The sequence below is a fragment of the Ahaetulla prasina genome, chromosome 8, assembly GCF_028640845.1.
Source record: "Ahaetulla prasina isolate Xishuangbanna chromosome 8, ASM2864084v1, whole genome shotgun sequence".
NCBI lineage: Eukaryota > Metazoa > Chordata > Lepidosauria > Squamata > Colubridae > Ahaetulla > Ahaetulla prasina.
Window position 1 is genome coordinate 10,776,140 of NC_080546.1, and position 19,328 is coordinate 10,795,467.

At 42.3% G+C, this 19,328-nt stretch overlaps 1 protein-coding gene across 2 annotated transcripts in view; it reads left to right on the plus strand.

Moving 5' to 3' along the window:
* The window catches only part of SEPTIN11 (septin 11), a 272,978-nt gene that overhangs the window by 215,596 nt on the left and 38,054 nt on the right, over positions 1-19,328 (plus strand). The gene's annotated exons all lie outside the window — the stretch shown is intronic.

The following is a 19,328-nucleotide window of genomic DNA, read 5'->3' on the forward strand; positions in this document are numbered from 1 at the left end:
CAAAGCAGCGGCTCTTCTTCCTCCGGGGTTTGCAATGGCAGCTCCTCCTGCTGCTGCTGCTGCCGCCGCTGCTTGGGGAGCCGCCAGCAAAGTGGGTGCAAAAAAAAGAAGAAGAAGAAAAAGGGGGGAGAGAGAGAGAAAAAAAAGAGGGGAGGGGAAAAAGGGGTGGAAAGCAAAAAAAAAAACCAGAGGCAGAGCGGAGCGCAGAGCAAAGCCGCTTCCCGGGGGGGGAGCAGGGGAGGGAAAGAAGAGCCAGCAGCGGGGCGGATCACCCTCCTTCTCCTCCTCCCCCCGCAGGGAGCTGCCTGCTTGCTTTGGCTCCTCCTCCTTCTCCTCTTCCTCCTCCTGCGCGCCGGGCGGCTGAGCGAGCAAGCGAGCGGAGGGGGGGGGGGGAGAGAGGAAAGCTGGCGCGCGGCCGAGAGGAGGGCCCGCGCGCGGGGCCGCGGCAACGCGCGCAGGTTTTGTTTTTTTTTCCTCCTCCTGCCCCGGTGGCCTGAAGGGTGCGCGCGCGGCGGAGGCCAAGATCAAAAAAAAAAAACTACGCAGTACGCGCACGCGGACGGCCCGACACAGACAGACAGACAGACACACTCGCTTGGCTTTTGAGGCGCGCTTCTGAGGGAGAAAACCTTTGTGGCTCAGGTTCCCCCAAAGGCGCCTTTTTTTTTCAAGAGGCAAACTGTACTGTCTTTGTTTTTCCTTCAAGAGACGTTTCGCTTTTCATCTCAGGAAGCTTCTTCAGTTCTGTTGAGGAAGAATAGAATAGAATAGAATAGAATAATAACTTTATTATTCTATATTATATATATATATATATATATATATATATATATATGTATATGTATATGTATATGTATATGTATATGTATATGTATATGTATATGTATATGTATATGTATATGTATATGTATATGTATATATATGAGATAGATAGATAGATTTTCCGTTTCAGCTTTATATATATATATCTGACATCTGCACCTCTATAACAGTCTGGTTTGGTTCTGCAACCCAACAAGAAAGACACAGACTTCAGAGGATAATTAGAACTGCAGAAAAAATAAGTGCTACCAACCTGCCTTCCATTGAGGACCTGTATACTGCACGAATCAAGAAGAGGGCCGTGAAAATATCTACAGATCCCTCACATCCTGGACATAAACTGTTTCAACTCCTACTCTCAAAACGACACTATAGAGCACTGCACACCAGAACAACTAGACACAAGAACAGTTTTTCCCCGAAGGCCATCACTCTGCTAAACAAATAATTCCGTCAACACTGTCAAACTATTTACTAAATCTTCACTACTATTAATCTTCTCATCGTTTCCATCACCCATCTCCTCCCAATTATGACTGTAACTTTGTTGCTTGTATCCTTACGATTTATATTGATACTGTTTCCTGATTGCTTATTTGTACCCGATGGCTATCATTAAATGTTGTACCTTATGATTCTTGATGAACGTATCTTTTCTTTTATGTACACTGAGAGCATATGCACCAAGACAAATTCCTTGTGTGTCCAATCACACTTGGCCAATAAAATTCTATTCTATTCTATTCTATTAACACTTTGAATGTACACGAAGAGGCATGTCAGAAAGGAGGAGGAAGAAAGAAAGAAAGAAAGGAAAAAAAGAAAAAGAAAGAAAGAGAGAAAGATGTTTCCCTTCTCATCCAAGAAGCTTCTTCAGTTCTGTTGAGGAAGAAGATGTCCCAAAGGTGCTTTTTCAGGAGGTGACTGGACTTTCATGTTTTTTCTTTTGAAGACATTTTGCTTCTCATCCAAGAAGCTTCTTCAGCTCTGGCAGGATCGTGGGGAATGGAAGGATTATTCATTCAGAGGATTATCCATTATCCTGTCAGAGCTGAAGAAGCTTCTTGGATGAGTAGCAAAACGTTTTCAAAAGAAAAAACAAGAAAGTCCAGTCGCCTCCTGAAAAAGCACCTTTGGGACAACCATGTGCTGGATGACTCAGAATCTCTACAGACTTGAAGAAGATGATTTGCTTCTCTTGAGGAGGAAGATGTTTCCCTTCTCATCCCAAAAAAATGCTTCAGTTCTGTTGAGGAGGAAGATTTGCTTTTATTAAGGAAGAAGACATTTCCCTTCTCATCCAAAAAGCTTCTTCAGTTCTGTTGAGGAAGAAGATGTTTTGCTTCTCTTGAAGAAGATGATGTTTCCCTTCTTATCCAAGAAACTTCAAACTCCTGGCTGGCTGGTGGACGGGGGAATGGAAGAAATAGTTCTGACAGATTAGTTTTGCCAGAGACCAATGTCTCCACAGACCAACCTCATATGTTGAATGCAGATAATTCCATTCTGATCCGGATCAGAAACACAATGCATATATAACTAACATTTTATACGTAATGTAAATGACAAGCAGAGGTGTAAGACGCTCTTGATTCGCAAGCTGAAGAGATGAGATTATCTTTGCAGAAAAATCCAAAGGCAACCGATGTTTTTACATTTATTCTTACATTTCAGACATGTTAAATCAGATAGGAAAAATGATTCATTGCATAAGAACAAAAACATGAGTTCATTTTATACATCTAATAAAAGCACTCAGAGAGAAGACAGGAAGTCCTGTACTTGAGACCATAATTGAGCCCAACATTTATATAATAAAACATATTTATTCATTTGCGCAGGACTGGACTAGGTTTTAAATTTATATTGATTTTAATTGGTTTTAGTATTTCTATCATTTTTAATTAATTTGGCTTTAGAATAAGTTTTTTAATTGTGATCTTAATCTGTATTTATATGTTTTTTTATTGGCCTGTGAACCGCCCTGAGTCCTTCGGGAGATAGGGCGGTATACAAATTTGATTAAATAAATAAATAAATAAATAAATTGCTAAGTGAGATATTTGTTAAGTGAGTTTTGCCCCATTGTACAACCTTTCATGCCACAGTTATTAAGTGAATCACTGCTGTTGATAGATTAGTAAAAGGATTACTAAGTGAATCTTGCTTCACCATGGACTTTGCTCGTCAGAAGGTCGCAAAAGGGGATCACATGACCCCGAGACACTGCAACCGTCATAAATATGAGTCATTTGCCAAGCAAGTCTGAATTTTGATCATGTGAACATGGGGATGCTGCAATGGTTGTAAGTGTGAAAAACGGTCATAGGTCACTTTTTCAGTGCCTGAATGTTTGTAAGTCAAAGGCTACCTGCATACAGCCATTTTGTCCGGAATGTGTACGGTCTCCTTAAGCTGAAGGTTAATTAGAAGAACTATAAGGTCCCTTCCAACTCTTTTATTCTATATTCTATGGTGCTTATACAAAATGCATATTTTTCAAAGGACCAACCAAAGCATTACAGATAGTCCTCAACTTATGACTACAGTTGAGCCCACAATTTATGTTGCCATGTAAGACATTTTTAAATTAGTTTTTTCCCATTTTACAACCTTTCTTTGCTAGAGTTGTTAAGTGAACCACATCAGTTGTTAAGTTAGTAGCACCAGTAGTAGGATTCAAATCCGGTCGCTACCGGTTCACTCGGCGCACGCACACTCACGCACCTGCGCACAATGCTTCTGCACATGTGCAGAGATGTCCGGCAGGTATATTTAGGACTAATGAGTAAAAATTGGTCAGTAAAAATTATATTATTTTCTGGGAAGAGAATTCAGATTGTCGGAGTCTTTTATCTCCATTGTTCCATTTTGAAACCCTTTGTGTCGAAAAAGCCCTTGCTTAGTGGAGAAGAAAAAGGCTTTTGACTTTTTGGCAGAGAAGAATATGGTAATAACATACAACCTCATTTTTTTTTACTTTTACATAATAATATATACTAGCCAACTCTATAATAATATATACTAGCCAACTCTATAACCTATCTAATCAGCAAAACCCAAAATCAGAGTTCCTTTTTTTTCCACCTCAAGTCCACGTTTATTCATCTAGGCCCCAATGGAAGGATCATAGGTAGGAAACCATCAGCTGCAGGCAGAAACCTGTTTGGGTTGCAAATCTCCCTTCCTGCTCACAGTTCATAGGAAGGCCAGGACTGCGCATGCACAGGAGTGACGAGTCAAGGGGAAAAATAAGGGGGCAGGGAGCCAACGGTGGATCCAAGCTGCTTCAGTTTCATCTGATGTTAAGCTGAATTCGTTGCACAGAACCAACCCACAATACGTTTTCGTGAACTCACTAGAATGCTGAGTTTACCCATATTCAAAGAATGAAGCCTGGCTTTGATTGGAGGCATTTGCCTGCAAGGCTGCTCTGATTCCAGGGTGCTTTTGAATTTTCCCAGTAAAATAAACAGTAAAATTTTATATTGTGCTGCTTGTTGGTTTACCAGTCTGAGTCCCAAAACAATTCTGATTTTTACAATTCTGATTTGTGTGTTCTGATTTGTGTTTCAGTGGCAGTTCCAGATTTAAAAGCTAAGTTGATTTTAATTTTTCTGAAAAAAAAAGAAAAGATGTAGAATTATTTTATGTCTTAAGAAAAAAGATAATCCTATAATGCAGGGGGGTCAAACTCAGGTTGTCATGTCGTCATCACATGACGTATCGGGATTTCTTTCCCCTTCGCTAAACCAGGTGGGGGTGGGGCCAGCACTTGACGCAACCAGCCCGCAGGCCGCAAGTTTGACACCCCTGCTATAATGTATACATATGCAGGTGAACCAGGGGTGAAATGCTCCCGGTTCAGACTGGATTGTCCGATCCAATAGCGATGGCGGTGGGTGGTTCAGAGAACCGGTCCCTCCTTCCCCCCCGCATGCCCAGCTGAACCGCGTGATCATCAGAGGTTTTTTTTACTTTTAAAAGCATTTTTTCTTCAGCCGAAAAAATGCTTTTAAAAGTTAAAAAAAAAAGCTTCTGATGATTACGCGGCTCAGCTGGGATTTTCAGAACCCTTTCAAAGCATTTTTTTCTACAAGCTCTTCGGCCGAAGAGGCTGTAAAGAATGCTTTTAAAGGGTTCTGGCGATCAGGCAACCCACCTGGGATTGTCAGAACTGTTTCAAAGATTCTTTTCTACAGCCTCTTTGGCCGAAGAGGCTGTAAAAAAATGCTTTTAAAAGGCTCCTCTGGCAATCCCAGCTGAGTTGCCTGATCATCAGAGGCTTTTAAAAGCAGTTTTTTACAACCTCTTCTGCCGAAGAAGTTGTAGAAAAAATACTTTTAAAAGTTAAAAAAAAAAAAAGTTGGCCATGCCCAACCAGTCACATTACTTTTCCCCCCCACCAAGCCACCCCCACAGAGCCAGTAGGGTTTGGGACCATAAAATCCATTACTAAGCAAAGTGGTTATTAAATGTTGCTCTTGATTTTATAACCTTGCTTTGTCGTTAAACAAAGCATGCAGCTGTCAAGCAAATCATCCTGTCATTAAACATCTGGCTTCCCCCTTTGAACCTCACTTGTTAGAAACCTACCAGGAAGATTGCAAAAGTGATCATGCGAACCCAGGATGCTGCAATTGTGACCACAGGACTATCATAAAAAATGCACTTTGCTAAGCGGCCATATTTGATCATGTGACTGTGGGGAATGCCGTGATGGTCATAAGTGTGAGGACCGGATATAAGTCACTTTTTTCAGTGTCATTCTAACTTTGGTCACTAAATGAATGGTTGTAAGTAGAGAATTACCTGTATTCTCTTCTATTGAAAATGTATTGTATTCCATTCCACTTCTTCTCAGCCCAAGTTCTACATCACAGGATTGTTGACTTTTGTGCAATTACTATCCTGCTCTCAGCTCCCTGGGCCTCTGATATTATATTATTTCTCCTGTGTGAAAAACCTGTCAGACTAAAAACAAAAGAATTAACAAGGCATGCAATCAGATTTAAAGCCGGCTAGATGGTTTCTGGAGACACTGCTGAAGATATTGGATTCTCGCCTTGCATAACACCACATCCAATTCTAGTGTCATTTAGTTTTGAGAAAGGATTGACAAACTATAATTTGGGCCAGATCAAATTTGAATAGGGACGAGAATAATAATAATAAACGATAATTTGAGATGCAGAAGTGACCATCATATATCGCTGGATTTCAGTCAAGCACAAAGGATAGAGAGGCAGCCATTCAGGTTGGTGCAGAGTTCAGATTTCATACCATTAGCAATTTTTTTTTCCAGTGTGGTTGGAAACATGACACTTTTAACTGCTCTGGCTAGTGGACAATGCCAGAGGGCACTAAACTACTGGTTGCATTCTTGCAGTGCATTCATCGAATGGAAAGGAGAGAGCTGCAAAACAGAAAGGAGAGGGGAGGCGGCGGGGGGGGGGGGAACCAAGATAATGTAACAAGCTCCAATTAAACCTCAAGCTTCAACTTTTAATTTCTGGTGAACAACTTCCCTCCTAGATGTATTTCACAAGGCAGCCCTTTCTTTCCTCCTCCCAGTTTACGTGCTACGGACCCATCTTTGAGTCGGCCGCAAACAAAGCTGGCCTAAGATGGATTGTCTCCCTTGCCAAACCCTTCTTTTGTCTTTGCACCATCTGTTCTGAGCCGTTGCCGAGTGATGCGGCCCTGATCTCTCTGCATGTCACACACTTTCTCCTCGGGGGGGTTTGCTGCAAAACTGGACACAGTATTCCATTCCTGCCTTAACTGCAAGGCAAACTTACTCTCGTGCATTTAGGTATGAGCATCACCTGGACATTAAAAAAGGCAAGACGGGGGAAAAAATCGAGTCATTTGAGAGGGTGGTGCTGGAGGAGGCTCCTGGGTATTCCTTGGACAGCAAAGATGACTAACAAGCAAGTCCTGGAGCGCATAACACCAGATGTCACTGGAAGACCAAATGCATCTCTCTTATTTTGGCCACTGTCACGTGGGAGAATTCGCTACAGAAAACAATTATGTTTGGAAGAGTTAGCAGCAAAAGGAACCAAGCCACCGAAGAACACAGTGGCTGGACAGCATCAAAGCTGACACCAACCAGGCAGTGCTGGGTTTCAATTTTTTTTACTACCGGTTCTGTGGGCGTGGCTTGGCAGGCGTGGCTTGGCTTGGTGGGCGTGGCAGGGGAAGGATACTGTAAAATCTCTATTCCCACCCCACTCCAGGGAAAGGATACTGTAAAATCTCCATTCCCACCCCACTCCAGGGGAAGGTTACTGCAAAATCCTCATTTCCTCCTGATCAGCTGGGTCTTGGGAGGCAGAGAATAGATGGGGGCGGGGCCAGTCAGAATTTCTGCTACCGGTTCTCTGAACTACTCAAAATTTCCGCTACCGGTTCTCCAGAACTGGTCAGAACCTTCTGAAACCCACCTCTGCAACCAGAGCATAGAACAACTCAAAGAAGCAGTGCAAGATCGGAAGCTGTGGAGAGACCTAGTCCATAGAATCACCAAAAGCCGGACTTGACTGAATGGATAACATCATCATCATCATGGGTATCACCTATCAAACAGAGGACTTTGAATCAAAACTTTTCGGGTCCAGATCCATCCATCACTACATCATTGGTTCCCATGCTCCATCACCAAGGAGCCAAAGATTGGCCTGACAATCCTTACTCAAAGCCTATTTCACATGATATGTGAAGGTTTAAGATTAGGGTACTTCACTCAAATTCCAATTATAGTTTTGTGTACCACTGCAAAATGTTAAACGTAAATCACAACTGGGGTTTTTTAAATTTATTTTTTATTTTTATTTATTTATTTTGTCACAACAGTATATATAAGCATAAGCATGAAATAACTATACAATATATAAGCATATATATATATATGAGACTCTAGAAAGAGTGCAGAGAAGAGCAACAAAGATGATTAGGGGACTGGAGGCTAAAACATATGAAGAACGGTTGCAGGAACTCGGTATGCCTAGTTTAATGAAAAGAAGGACTAGGAGAGACATGATAGCAGTGTTCCAATATCTCAGGGGTTGCCACAAAGAAGAGGGAGTCAAACTATTCTCCAAAGCACCTGAGGGTAGAACAAGAAGCAATGGGTGGCAACCTAGAACTAAGGAGAAATTTCCTGACGGTTAGAACAATTAATCAGTGGAACAACTTGCCTGCAGAAGTTGTAAATGGTCCAACACTGGAAATTTTTAAGAAAATGTTGGATAGCCATTTGTCTGAAATGGTGTAGGGTTTCCTGCCTGGGCAGGGGGTTGGACTAGAAGACCTCCAAGGTCTCTTCCAACTCTGATATTATTATTATTATTATTATTATTATTATTATTATTATTATTATTATTATTATTATTATTATTATTATATAAGCATAAGTATGTAATAACTATATTATTTGGATATAACAAAAGGAAACAATAGGACAGGAACGGTAGGCACGCTGATGCTCTTATGCACGCCCCTTACAGACCTCTTAGAAATGGGGTGAGGTCAGTGGTGGGATTCAGCCAGTTCGCACCACTTCGGGAGAACCGGTTGTTAACTTTCTGAGCAGTTTGGCAAACTGGTTGTTGGAAGGGCAGAGAACCGGTTGTTAAATTACTTGAATCCCACCCCTGGGTGAGGTGAATAGTAGATAGTCTTTGGTTAAAGCTTTGGGGATTTTGGGAAGAGACCACAGAGCCAGGTAGTGTATTCCAAGTATTAACAACTCTGTTACTGAAGTCAACTCAAACTGCCCAAGGAGCTGCTGATCCAATTCTACAGAGGAATTATTGAGTCTGTCATTTGCACCTCTATAACTGTCTGGTTCGGTTCTGCAACCCAACAAGAAAAACACAGACTTCAGAGGATAATTAGAACTGCAGAAAAAATAATTGCTACCAACCTGCCTTCCATTGAGGACCTGTATACTGCACGAATCAAGAAGAGGGCCGTGAAAATATTTGCAGATCCCTCGCATCCTGGACATAAACTGTTTCAACTCCTACCCTCAAAACGACGCTATAGAGCACTGCACACCAGAACAACTAGACACAAGAACAGTTTTTTCCCGAAGGCCATCACTCTGCTAAACAAATAATTCCCTCAACACTGTCAGACTATTTACTGAATCTGCACTACTATTAATCGTTTCATAGTTCCCATCACCAATCTCTTTCCACTTATGACTGTATGACTATAACTTGTTGCTGGCAATCCTTATGATTTATATTGATATATTGACCATCAATTGTGTTGTAAATGTTGTACCTTGATGAACGTATCTTTTCTTTTATGTACACTGAGAGCATATGCACCAAGACAAATTCCTTGTGTGTCCAATCACACTTGGCCAATAAAATTCTATTCTATTCTATTCTATATTTTCTGCAATCAAGATTGAATATAATAATATAATAATAATAGAATAGAATAGAATAGAACAGAATATAATAATAATAATAATAATAATAATAATAATAATAATAATAATAATAATAATAATAATAATAATAATAATAATAATAATAATAATAATATAGAATCTCCCTCATCCTGATGCCAAAGAAAAGCTGTCCAGAGGTGAAAAACCATACTGACTAAATCTTTGGCATGAAGTGATGCACTTTGCTAATTTTTATTTTTCAAGAACTTTTAAAATGCCCTTTGGGGAAAAGGAAGAAATTAACCTGAGCCTAAATTAAATCTGTGCGTGTTGCTGAATATCTGAGTGTGACATTGAAAGACAGACGGTATCTGGCTGCATTAGATCAGCCTTAGCAATATCTTGATTTAAAGCGTCTCAGGCAAAAAGCATCAGAAGTGAGTTTCACAGCTAATGGATCAATCAATCTAAGGTCAAGTATTTTTGGAACAGCAATCTTTCTTTTAGTGCTTTTCCCCACAATTATTTCCTCTTTCCGGGATACGTTTCTCTTTTGCTGAGCTAAATCTAATCAAAATGGGCTTTGGTTCTTTTCTTACCGCTTCTATAGTTTGCAGTCTTTGCAAAATAGGAAGTCGTCATTAATGTTTGATGGCCAAATCTGGCTTTAGGTCCCACCCAGGGGTTGGGTTGCTGGGGGTTCGGGAGAACCTCTAGTTGAGATTCTGTGCAGTTCGGAGAACCCCCAAATCCCACTCTTAGCTGGCCCCGCCCGCCCACCCCTCCCAGGAGTCCCCATGCGGCCCGTTTTGAATGCAGGTAAGTGCAGGGCACACGCAGAGGCTCGGGGAGGGCAAAAAACAGGCCAACCGGACGTTCGGGAAGGCCAGAAACAGGCCTCCCAGAAGCTCAAAGAAACCCTCCAGAGCACCTTTCAGATCTCAGGGACCACTAAATTCATAATTTTAAATCCCACGGACCACTAATATGATCTGCCTAATGACTGGCTGAGTGGACATGGCTAGATGGTTATGTGACTGGGTGGGTGTGGCCAACTTGATGTCACTCATGTCAAGGGGTGCCTTGCCAGCCTCTACTCACCCCTCCCTCCCAGCCACTCCTCTGACTGAGAAGGAAGCTCAGCAGAAGCACCTCATTGAGGATTATGAGCATAGGTTTTCCAAGCAGAGGGAAGACCTGCAGGAGTGCAAGGCCAGGTACCGGCGCCTGGAGGCTTAGCGGGCTGAGGTGGTCAGCCAGTTCCAGGCCATAATGCAATCCCACTGGAACAAGGCCCTCCGGCTCTTCGCCACCAGAGGCGCATCCCTCCAGCCTTCGCCCAAAGCCCCGGCAACAGGAGGCTGAAGCAGACCGGAATTTCTAACCCCCTCCGACCCGCACAAAAACACCCCAAAGGGGGAGACTCTCTGCAGCAACACAAACGTTCATTGCACGTATCTGTCCCAGGGGCCGTAGTTTGAGGACCCCTGATTTAGTGCAATATAAAAAATGCAAATAATTTTTCTGCGGACCACCAAAATTTTCTCGTGGACCAGCAATAGTCCATGGACCACCAGTTGGTGACTGCTGCTCCAGAGCCCAGGGAGGGCAGGAGGCTGATTAGGCCACGCCCACCATGGCCACGCCCACCCAGCAACCTGGAAGAGAACCCCTTGCTAAAATTTTTGAAGCCCACCCCTGGTCCTGCCTTCCAACAAGTCAGAAGATGATGTAAAAGCAATTTATTAGAATACTCTGATTAAGCAGCCCCGCCCTCCCCTCCGTGAAAACAGAGAACCGGGGGGGGGGGGGTAAAATGACTTCCATTTACTTTTATCGTTAGCACAACAAAGAACTTCCAAAGTTGTTTGGCTTTTAGAAACTGTCCAGTTATATATCACAAGAATTAAAGCATCCAATAACAAGTGAGCAGTCACAGAAAAGAGCATTGCATTCTGAGCAAAAGAAACATTTGTAAAGGCAAAACATTAAACCCGATATGGGTAAAATACTTTCCCAGCGCTTCCCAAAATTGGACTTGAATATTTCCTTTGTTCATGGAGGCTTGGAAAGAGCTAAAAACCAAACAGTTATCTACAGCGTAGCAAATGTTCTCCTGCTAGTCCTGGTTTTTGAAAGAGGGAACTGTTCTTGAAACTCAAAGCTCATAGCAAAATTATTAGCCTTACGGTTGAAAAAAACAAAATGTAACATTTAAATTTAAAAAGAAAAGCCACGTTAGTTAACTAGGGCAACAGTACTGCAAAAATCAAGTTTCGAGTATTTCAAAGTCCGTCGTGCGTGACCCACACTTACTTATTCTGTTTGGACAATCTTACGCTTGTAGAGAAGCAGAAGGGAATTTTCCAGGCGTCCAAAGCATTTTTATTTTCCACTTTCTTTTCCAGTAAAACCCAGACAGGCTGTAAGCCCAGAGCGAGAAGCCACAGACCACTGCTTCCTTGGAAGATTTTTTTGGGCACTAATAAAATAAGATTCTTGTAGACCAAAAGAGATTCGTATCTTCTCCAAGATAGAAGAACCATGTTCATTTTCTACTCTAGAAGACTAAGCCTGTTCTGGTTCTCACCAGCAGAGTTTCTTAAGACAGTGGTCACCAACTGGTGGTCCGTGAGAAAATTTTGGTGGTCCGCAGAAAAATTATTTGCATTTTTTTATATTGCACTAAATCGGGGGTCCTCAAACTATGGCCCCCTGGGCCAGATACATGCAATGAACGTTTGTATTGCTGCAGAGAGTCTCCCCCTTCAAGGTCTTTTTGTGTGGGTCGGAGGGGGCAGAAATTCTGACTCAGGGTCTGCTTCAGCCTCCTGCTACGGGGCGTTTGGCGAAGGCTGGAGGGAAGTTGTGCTGGTGGCGAAGAGCCGGAGGGCCTTGTTCCAGTGGGACTTCATCATGGCCTGGAACTGGCTGACCATCTCAGCCTGCTGAGCCTCCAGGCACCAGTATCTGGCCTTGCACTCCCTCAGGTCTTCCCTCTGTTTGCAAAGCCTATGCTCATAGTCCTCAGTGAGGTGCTTCTGCTGAGTCTCTTTCTTGGTCAGATCCAATTTGAAGTGAGCTGTTTTGCCAACTCTTTCTCATGGTGGCTGCTTAGTTCCAGCAACTGCTTCCTGTTAGGGCCCTAAGGAGCCCAGGCGGGCAGATGAGGAGTGGCGAATAGAAGCTGGCAAGGTGCCCCTCAACATGAATGACATTGAGTTGGCCATGCCCACCCAGTCACCTTGCCACACCTACCCAGCCGGTCATTAGGCAGATCGTATTAGTGGTCCATGGGATTTTAAATTATGAATGTAGTGGTTCCTCAGGTCCGAAAGGCTGGTGATCCCTGCACTAGCTAGCCCGTTCTTAAGATTAATGCTGGGCTCACCATTGTTATGTTGCTCCATTGCAGCATTTTTTTTCAAAATTTGCCAATTTTAATGCTGGCTGTGGAATTTGGGGAGTTGAAGTTCACCCATCTTAAAATGGCCAAGTTTGAAAAACACGGCTCTGTTTTGCAGGATAATTTTTGCAAGGTTTTATTATCATTGGATCCAGGTGGGGGTTTGTTTTTCTTCTCCCCCTTACTTCCAAACATCTCTGCTTGCAAAAGAGGAGTAAGCCAAACATAATCCTTGTGCAATCTTAATACATAAGGTGCGTATTGACAGCTCGCGGTACCTGTCGCAATATGTTTTGCTGAGCAGCTCCAGCCAATCTTGACGCTCAGAGGTAAATTATTTTAACTAAGTCATCAGAACTGACCAAGCCACTTAATGTGTTAATTAATTCTAATCACTGTTTGTCTCCATTTAATTGTACAGTCTTGCTAAGACGGGGAGTATTTAGCTCATCCATTCTTGAGCAGATTCGTGCCTGATTTTGCTGCAGGCTATAGTTAAAATTCCTACAATTACAAATGCAGGCACACAATCTGGCTGGGTGATGTGTGTGTGTGTGTGTGTGTGTATACACATGCACATACATATGTATATAAAAGAAAAGACAGACATCCCGATCTCCAGAATTTAAAATATATTATCCACTTAGCTTTCGTTAGCCTCTGCTAAAATCGTCAGTGTGTAAAAAGTGTATGTATGTATGTGTATTTTATATATATATATATAAAATACACATACATATATATAAAATACACACACATATATATAATTTATTTATTTATTTATATTTGTTTTCTGAGGTTTTCGCGGGTGTTTGTATGTAGGTCTTTGGTTATTCGGGTTTTCTCCTGCGTAAAATTGGAAGTGTCTTGGCGACGTTTCGACGAAGTCTCATTCGTCATCTTCAGGCTTCAGCTTCGTGCTTCTGGGAGCTCCCAGAAGCAAGCTGAAGCCTGAAGATGACGAATGAGACTTCGTCAAACGCTGCCAAGACACTCAATTACTGGAGAAAACCCGAATAACCAAAGATATATATATATATATATATATATATATGCAAGTTTTGGTATGTTCGGGTCTTTTCTCATGTAAGATTGAACGTCACGGGAAAAGACCATGTATACACACACACACACACACACATATCAGTGGTGAAATCCAAATTTTTATACTACCGGTTCTGTGGGTGTGACTTGGTGGGCGTGGTGTGATTTCGTGGACATGGCTTGGTGGGCGTGGCAGGGGAAAGATACTGCAAAATCTCCATTCCCTCCCCACTCCTGGGGGAAGGATATTGCAAAATCTCCATTCCCACCTCATTCTGGGACCAGCCAGAGGTGGCATTTGCTAGTTCTCTGAACTACTCAAAATTTCCGCTACTAGTTCTCCGGAACCTGCTGGATTTCACCCCTGATATATATATATACACCTGGAACTCGTATTTTTAGAATATTTTATTTTTTATTTTTTTATTTTTTTTATTTTGTCACAACATCATACAAAAAGATTATATAGTATATAAACATAAATATGAATAAATATTAGGAGGTATAAGCAATCTAGATTAAAGCGGTTGACATTAAGTTTAAATCTATTGGTTGCTCTAGTATTATTGCAATTAAAGCTGAAGTAGTCTTTAACAGGAAGAACTAGATTGCAGAAAATATGACTTCTGTAACAGAATCATCAGTGCTTAGAATACTTTATCTGACTCTGTGGTCTCTTCCCATAATCGTAAAAGCTTTAACCAAAAACTTTCTACTATTGACCTCACCCCATTCCTAAGAGGACCATAAGGGGCGTGCATAAGCGCACAAACGTGCCTACCATTCCTGTCCTATTGTTTTTCTTTTCTTCTTCCTATATATATATATATATATATGCTTATACCTCCTAACATTTACTCATATATATGTTTATATATTATATAATCTTTTTGTATGATGTTGTGACAAAATAAAAAAATAAATAAAATAAACATTACAATAGATGATTCTATGAGTTAAACTTAGGTCTTGTCAAAGGCGACGGAGTTCCAAGTTTTCTAAGCCTAGGAGTTCAAGTGTGGTGGGATAAGGTATTTTGTTGTTTTCACAGGAATGGAGAACTCTTCTTGTAAAATATTTCTGGACATGTTCAATTGTATTGATGTCAGAGATGTGGTGACGGTTCCAAACAGGCGAGCTGTATTCTAGAATTGGTCTAGCAAATGTTTTATATGCTCTGGTTAGTAGTGTAGTGTTTTTGGAAAAGAAGCTACGCAAGATTAGGTTTACAACTCTTAGAGCCTTTTTTGCTATGTAGTTACAGTGGGCTTTGGCACTTAGATCATTTGACATGAAATAATTTGTAATATATATATACATATATATTCGAATACCAGTCTGGAAAACTCTGGATTCCCAAGGCTAAAAAGTCAGCTGAGTGTTTTGTTTCTGTTAACCTTTACATTCATTTTAGCAGTGATGAAAATCAAAGATTTTTTTTATTTTTAAAGGCATGCCTGCCAGCAGAGACTATTTAACACATGACCTTAAGTTGTTCAGAAGCTGCTGTTCTCAGTTCCTTACCCTAAGCCACAATAAACTTTCCGTTTGGACTTTTACAAGGTTGGCTAGAAGGCTCTTCTTTTGACGCAAACAGCAAATATCAGATAGCTACCCCTTTGCCCTACTCATTCGAATGGCATATCTTTTTGTCCTTTGTTTAAAAGAAAACATGTTTTTTTTTTCCTTGTGGAAAGACAGTAAAATACCGAGCTTTGTAAAATGCATACATCTCGCACAACATTGCTTCTGGATCTTCTATTTATCTGCAGATAGTCCTCGACGTACGACCACAACTGAGCCCAACAGTTCTGTTGCTAAGTGAGACATTTGTTCAGTGAGTTTTGCCCCCCCTCCCCCCATTTTACAACCTTTTGTGTCCCGGTTGTTAAGTGACTTGCTGCAAGTGGTTAAGTTATTAGCAAGGTTGTTAAGTGAATCTGGCTTCCTTATTGACTTTGTTTGTCAGAAGGTCGCAAAAGGGAGATCGCACGACTCCCAAGTCATCAATAATGAACCAGTTGCCAAGCATCAGAAATTTTAATCCCATGACTGTGGAGATGCTACAATGGTCGTAAGGGTGAAAAACTGTGGCGTTTCTCGCGGCCAGCGGGCTCGCCACGAGATCGTCCGGGCAGTCCTGCGCCGAACGGAGTGAGAACGAAGACACGGAGTCCAATTCTCCTCGGGTGAGCGAGCCCCGAGCTAGCTCGAGACAACCCTTTTATTAAGATTAGGGGTTAGGGGTGGGTTACAGAAGGTAAGCAGGGGAGGTTACATATTAGCATATATTCAACATGTGAACACGTGACTGCAAGCACATCCACAAGCCTATGATTTTGGGAGAAAGCTCATGATTCTTGGGAGGAGTTTTACCATGAGGTGGCTCTTTGTTCTCTGCTTTTTGCCTACGTGGTACAGCAAACAGAAATACATCTTGAAACATCCTGGCTCTGCTTGTTAACAAATCTCATATAATTGTGTGTGGGAGCAACTTCTTTTGAAGCTCTGTGAAGTAAGCCTTATCAGAGAAGGAATGCTCTGTGGCTATCTCAAAGGTGTTGATACATTTACAGGCCAAACATCTTTGCAACCTTGGCATCAAACAGATTTCTGCTTACATGATAAAATTAGCCAGACTTACCTATGCTGATATTTTTGCACATAAGCAACTTCTCAAAACTTGCTCATGCTTATATTTGCACATAAGTAATTTTATAAACAATTTCATAAAGGGGTTCATATGGCATAATATTCCAACAAAAAACGGTCATAAGTCACTTTTTTTCAGTGCCATTGTAACTTCGAATGGTCACTAAACGACTTGCTGTAAGTTGAGGGTTTACTTACTGTACTTCTGAGACAGGTTTGCACATAATAAATCAGTAGCTGGCAGGCCCATAATACATCTTATCCTATCTGATAAAATGCTAAAATAAAGTAGAGTCTCTTAGAAGAATCACCCCAAATTCAACTTGATTTATTTTTAGAAGGGTATGATTCCTACAATGGGGATGAGTGGCAGATGTTAGGTTATCTCACCTGAGAACTAGGAAAAAAATTGTCATCCCTGTCTCGTTCGTCCCCCACCAAAGTTATAATGTGTTTAGATGTCTTTGGCTTAGCATGAGATATAAACTCAACTGCAGATTGCATTCTGGACAGGTTCAGAAAAGCCAAAGATCAGAGTCCATTAACAACGATATGGAAGTAATTTTGGTATTGCTGTCTGCAGTGGCTTTCTTGGTTTGCATGCCTGTCTTGGTTTTCTGACTTCCGTCTAACCTACATCTTGGAATTTTGGGTTGCGTTCTATCCAAGTATTTACCAACACCGTCTTTCCTTAACATTCACGACCAGCTAAGATTATTTAAATTCAATTACAATCTACTGCAATGTTTCTCAGCCTTGGGAATTTTAAGATGCGTGGACTTCCCCAGCAAAGCTGGTTGGGGACTTCTGGGAGTTGAAGTCCATGCATCTTAAAATTCCACTGATCTGCATGCGCAGAGCGTCCGTGATGACATCTGCGTGGGTGGGCGGAGCCTCCTGCTGCCGTCGCTGCCTGTTCACGCAAACCGGTAGAAACCCACCACCAGAACAGACATACCATGCGATAACACTACACAGAACTCCCAAACTTCACATCCTACAGGCAAACGAGTGGGAATGGAGAAATTCTGCACGCAACAATGTCCAATTTTAATCTTTAGCTTTAGCATCCTTGCAGTGGACAGTCCAAGCTTTCAAAATGGTGATGTGTGAAGAAAGACCTGCCTCTCCTAGAAGAATGAAATATTTTGAGAAATATTAAAAAGGCAGAATATTGTATTTCCCTAAAGGAGGAACAGAGGAATATGCTCTTGGAGACAGAAAGAGTTTTCTTAATAGCCTCAGCAGATATGCTTTGCTCATTAAGAAAGACTGGGCAATCCTATCTACAAAACAAAAGATTCATATTCCAGGGCAGGATGATGGGATTAAGACAGGACCTTCCAGGGCATAGTAGGATTAACCCATTAGCAGCGGAGCTCACTACATTGCACACTCTCTTAAGGACATTGCATCATCCTCAGAAACTTCAACCAAACTTCTCAGGCAACCTACAGAGCCAGCTATGACCCCTGAATAGCCCCATGGGAGTCCGACAACAGCCAATAGAATACATGTTCTTGCACAGGAACAGGAAGCTCAAGAGAAGGTATTAAAAACCCCTCATTCTCAACTCCATGTGGTCAGCTTACCCAGAACCACCTGTTGTGTACAATTCTATTGGTGGGAATTTCGGCAGGAAAACATTCAAATCTCATTGGCTGGTACCTCAGCCAGATGTGCCCCTTGCTGAAGTCTCACACTAAATAAAAGAACTGTTGTCACTAGCTTGGTCTCGTGCCTCCTCAATTGCCCGATCTAACACCACCCGTCCTCGGTGGTCCTGCTTCGCCATTAAACCATCTTTCCAATCAGCCTCCATGTTTCCAGTGTCTTTCTCCCGGCTTGGAACTGAACCAGATGGACATTTCTTCCAACATATGTTTCTGTTCTGTTTCCCTCCCCCCAATATTCCCAGCAAAGAGTCAGTCAGAGGCCTCCTTTTCTGATTTATTTACATATATATAAATGTCCTGGCCACGTCTACCCATGGGCCTGCCAAGTTTCTGGAGATAACGAGGAAATTACAGATAAGGCCAGAATTACTCACGAATATATTCTTCCCTCCGTTGATACAGATTGCCCGCGCAAATTCATTGCTTTGTCCAAGACAAAAAACCAGGAAGTCCCGCCTCCTATTTATAGTCTCTGCAGATGTCACTGCATGACAATTATGACTTGGCTTTATCCCAACGCTGCTTCTGCTGCGCGCGCCGGTCATGCCTGCGCAGTCTTGCATCACTCCAAAACTGTTCTTGGGGCGTTGCCAAATCAGAAGAAGGCTCGAGAGAATCAGGCCTTGCCGGCCCCTCCTCCTCCCTTTGAGTGGGTGCCAGGGAGGGAGAGGGCTCAAGAGAAGCAAGGCTTGCCAGGTCTTCTCCCTCACTTTCTGAATCATCCGAGTCCAGGAGTCCAGGTCCAGGAACCTGGGTCACAACAGTTTCTCAGATGGTGTAGCTATGCAGCAGGGGTGGGTTCTACTTACCATTACTACCAGTTCGCATCATGCCCGCTTCTGCGGATGCGCAGATCACTTTTGATGACATTCGGGTTAGTGGGTGGAGCCTCCTGCCAGTTACTACAGAACCGGTCCGAACCGGGGACAACCCACCACTGCTATGCAAGGTTGATGAGATCTCATGGGCCTTTGGAAAGATGCCTGCCTTCTCCAGGCAGGTCAGCGACAAATACCTTGCCCTAGTTTTCCAGACAAAAGCCTACGGTTGTTTACACCATCGCATGATACGATGGTTGTAAGAAGTGCGGATTCCAACTGAAGCAGGTGGAAAATAAATGGCGCTATCTGCACATTGCCTTTCGTGACATGTTAAGTTTGTGGACTTCGCTCTCATGTCTGGCAGGTGGTGACGTCAAGGAGGGTTGGTGCCTGGTTAGCACTGATTTGTGTGTGTGGGGAGGATGTTGAGGATCTTAGAGATCCGATCACTGCACCAGGATAATAAACATGTGAGCAGAATATTGTTGAGTGTCTGG